Below are 4,643 nucleotides of genomic sequence, written 5' to 3' on the forward strand. Positions count from 1 at the left end.
GGAGTAGCAACATGACAGAGCCTAAGGGTCATCACCATATGTGACAGCCGCTGCAGGGAGTGAAGAAAACCGGTTTGCATGTAGGGCATGTGTTGGCTTATGCATTCTGTAAGGCATTGTATCTAGCGGGTGGTTATAGAATTCTAATTCTTTCAAGTAGGACTCAGGCTAATTCTTCCCAGGAGCTATGCAGGAAAGGCTCTCCTATCACTGTTGCTCAGCTGAGGGCACTGAAGGCGCTGCGGGGTGAGGTCATTTGTCCATGAATACACCTGGTAGAGGCAGAGTCTAGAATAGAAGGCAAGTCTTCACACACTAAGATATTTCAATCTGTTTCAAGAATTTCTTTCAAACTACTTAGAGATTCATTCCCTAGTCCCGAAAGAAGACATAAAAGAAGGTTCTTTTTTTTTTTTTTTTAATCTTGAAGGAGTTCTTCCACAGAGAAATAGACCTTCCAATTATGAATGAACAAAACTAAGCTTAATTGCCACCTACAGCCTCCATGACATCCAGTGGCCATAGAAACAAGTGAGTCTGGGGTCTGAGGCATGGCCAGTGTCACAGTTCCTACCTCCCCAGGCAGGTGCAGCAGCAGGTAGGGCCATGGGGACAGGAGTGGTGGTCGGAGTTATCTCTGGTCTCTGAAAAGCTCTGGAAGGGAAAAGACTTGGTTCTAAGAGCAAAGAAGGGTAGTTCCCTTGTGACCTCTGGCTGCTCTGGACAAAACAAAATCTGGGACCTTCTACACTGTACCTAGCACTATTAAAGGAGGTCAGGGTACACAGCAGTGCCCCAAAGAGAGATAGATACTGTCCTTACCAGACTGACGTTCATTAGAACATGGATAGTTAATAAGTAAAATAATATAACAGGGAGAAGGTGGTACAATTAAGTGGAATAAATAAAAATGGAGCGGGTGAAGGATGGAGAGTGATGGTAAGTCTAAGTATACAGGGCATTCAGAGAAACTTTCTCCAACAAGTTGATATTCAAACAGTAACCTTCCATAGGGTCAAGTTGGGGAGACTTATAGTTCCCATGGGGAGCAGCCAGATGTACAAGAATTGGGTCTCACAGAAAAAGTTTTCCTCCCACCCTCTCTAACTACATCACTGAACATTAATCATGCTCTATCACCTAAACATACCACTTGCACCTAAATCCATATCAGCGGGCTAGGAAAAAGTTCTATCACTTTGTTATGGCATAGGTCCTACAGGCTTCAAATAATTGAGGGCACAGTTATCACACTAAAGGGAGAATGCCTCTTTATAAAAGGGTATATGCTTCTAGTGCCTAGGCCCCTAGGCTCCTGCCAATACTAGCCCAGTGCTTTTTCTGTCATGTCACTAATATATGCAGAGCGACGGAGAAACAAAGGACAAGACAGCTTCTGCCTTTGAAAAAAAGACACAAGTGGATAGATGGACTAGTCACACGCACGGCTACAACAGTACAACATAGGAAGTGCTGGTAACTGCAGTATATCAAAAGTGCCAACCTAATTAGGGTATATCCACGGTCCTGAGCCAATGAAAGAATACATAAGGATTGTCCATTGTCCAAGTATAACGAAAGATTTATAACCTAGGCAAGAAGATAGGATGCAAGCTAGAAACAGGTTTTACCACCAAAAGTAGTATCAGAATGCTCAATGAGTCTCAAAGAATCAAGTACTTAAGAGACATTTACTGAATGCCAACCACAGGCCAAGTACTTAACGGGTACAGTGATAAGGAGGCCAAGACCTCTGCCTTAGGGAGTTCAAGTCCAATAGAGGGGGAAGTACTTGTAAACATACCAAATAATAAAATAAAATACAAAAAAATAAAGCAATGCTTTAAGGTATAGAAGACAAGGGCCTACCTTGCATTTTAAACAATAGAAGCAGTTTTATTCAGAATCACAGAAGTTTAGAACATCAAGTTACTTTAGAAAACTGTGGTATAGTTAGAGCACAGAGTAACTAATGCAGAATTGGAAGAGAGGCAGTAATAAAAGCTAACATTTATTGAATACTTACTGAGTGCCAAACACTGTTTTCAGTGAGTATAATATGTATCTTCTCAGTAATCGTATGAGTAAATATTATCATCATCTCTATTTCACAAAACAGAAAATGAGAAGGTTAAGTAACTTACTCAAGGTCACTCAGTTAGTAAGTAGTAAAGCTAGAATATGAACTTCAGAATTAGTACCTTAAGCACTGCATAGTGACTAAGAATCTGGAGGCTAGGTTCAAGACTGTTGACTTCATTTATTTGGCCACAGGGATCCATTTAATTCTTTTAGTCTGGGAAATGACACAATCAGACTTACATTTTAGAAATATTGGGCTGGCTGCAAAATGCAGAATCAGATTCAAGGGGTACAGAATCAAAAGCATGATGACCAGTTAGAAGGCCTTACAATGGTTCAGGGAAGAGGAGCTGAGGATCCAAAGGTAAGAGGGATCACTTTATCCCTCCTTCTATTCTGAATGCTAGCCTTGCTGGGTAGAATATTTTGGGTTGCAGGTTTTTTTCCTTCAAGCACTTTGAATATATCACGCCACTCCCTTTGGGTTTGCAAAGTTTCGCTGAAAACGCAGCTGACAGATTTATGGAGTTTTCCCTTGTATGTAACTATTTTCTTTTCTCTTGCTGCTTTTAAACTTCTCTCCTTATCACCTGAAACTAATACAACACTGTATGTTAATTATACTTGAATTTAAAAAAAAAGGAGGTAGGAAGTATCAACAGGTACAGAGGGGCTAAGGAAAGCTATTTAAAGTGAGTAAGTAATGTCACTTAGTGACAGACATGATGCAGGGCATAAGAGAGAGGGGGGTGTAAAGGATGACCCTTCAAAGCACAGATTCAGCTTTGACAGGTAGATCCTGCCCTTAAAGTAATGAGAAAAGAAGATAGTCTTCCCATGGCAAAGAACAGAGTTATACAAGACTGATGACATTCTTGTTAAGTCTCTGAAACCAGATGTGTGAATTCAGAAGACTGATCTTTAAACAGGCTGTCAGCCCGAAGATGATGCTGTCTTCTTTCTTCTTTCTCCTCCCCACTGTCCTTTTCTCTTTTTCTTTCTTTCAAATGAGTGCAACCATATTGTTTTTTTAAATTTAAAATAACAACACACATGCAGAAAATTCAAGCAATACAGAAAGATACAAAAAGAATAAAACTTTCCTGAAATCCCATCACCATTAACACCTTAGTTAAAGGCTTTCCAGGCATTCATGCCTGTACAGTATATGCATGAACACACATTCACATACTCACATGCATTGCAACTCTTATTTTTATTTTGGAAACTTGCTTTTTTCACTTATACTACTATGGAAATATTTCAAAGCCAATGAATATGGAGCTAAGTCATATTTTCCAGTGGCTAGGCAGTATTTCATTGCTTCTATGTTCCATAATCTGAGTTCTAATGATGGCCCAAGTGAGGAAATGGACAAATCCTTTCTCTCCAAAGCATCAATAAAACTGGACAGAATTAACAAAATCAACCATTTAAAGCAGTCTGCCAATTTTCTAACGTCACGTAACAACCTGAGAAGCATTTATGCTTGAAAATATTCTCCTGAACTTTGAATCATAAGAATGGGAATTCATTGCATTCTTATTTGGAACTGTCCCCATTCCTGCCACACCTCAGGATCAGTTATTATGGAAGTTCTAGGAGGGTAGGGCAAGTCTCAAACATCAGTGGCTTCTCTGCCAGGCAGAATGGGGCTCACAAGTTTTGAAGGGGTTACGTATAACCAATGCTCACCGGGGTTTTCAACGGTAGCAATGTCCTGTGAGACAGCCAGCAAGGACAGTCAGTGGTACCCATAATCTGACATTGAAGTCACTGTTGAGAGAGCATATTCTGTCTGACACTGTTCACATGGCCCAGCTATTCACATACTCTTTGGTGATCTTGAGACTGAACATATATACATAAGTCACCGGCAAGGGCAAAGTAGAAAGTCAAAGCCAGTGAGACTTTGAAAAATCCCTGAACTTTGAATGTGCTCTTCTCCCCACACACAGTTCCAAGGAAGCTTTCCTGGCTTGAAGTGTTTGAGTACAATTTCTGTCCAATCATTGGATGACCACTAAGCTATATAAAGACAGGGCAAGTCTTAGCCCTAAAAGTAAAAACAAGAATGAGCACAGAAAATAAACAAAAAAATGAGCATAGGCATCAGTGGCTGTACACTATGGAAGGCAGATTTCACAGATTAAGCCCACGCAAGCTACTAAAAAAGAAGCAAATAAAAAGGCAAAAAATAACAACAAAAATGCAGAATTTAGAGTTGATAAGATATACCATTTAAATGTCAATATTTCAACAACAACAACAACAAAATTAGGAGATGAGCAAAGCAACAGGAGAGTAGAACCCAAATTTGGGAGAAAAAAAGCAATCAATAAAAACTATCTGTAAGGTTCTTAGACGTTGGATTAAGCAGAATAAGACTTCAAAGCAGAAATTATAAATGGTTCAAGAATTAACAAATCTTAAAACTTTGTAACACATCTCTAAGTAACAGTATAAATACTATTTACATTTAATTTCTTCTCTGTTTTGCAAAGTTGGCTTGGAAGGGTCTAAAATTGGTGAACTGTGTAAACAATACAGGAAAGACAGAA

This window comes from Panthera leo, chromosome C1 (genome assembly GCF_018350215.1).
Source record: "Panthera leo isolate Ple1 chromosome C1, P.leo_Ple1_pat1.1, whole genome shotgun sequence".
Lineage (NCBI taxonomy): Eukaryota > Metazoa > Chordata > Mammalia > Carnivora > Felidae > Panthera > Panthera leo.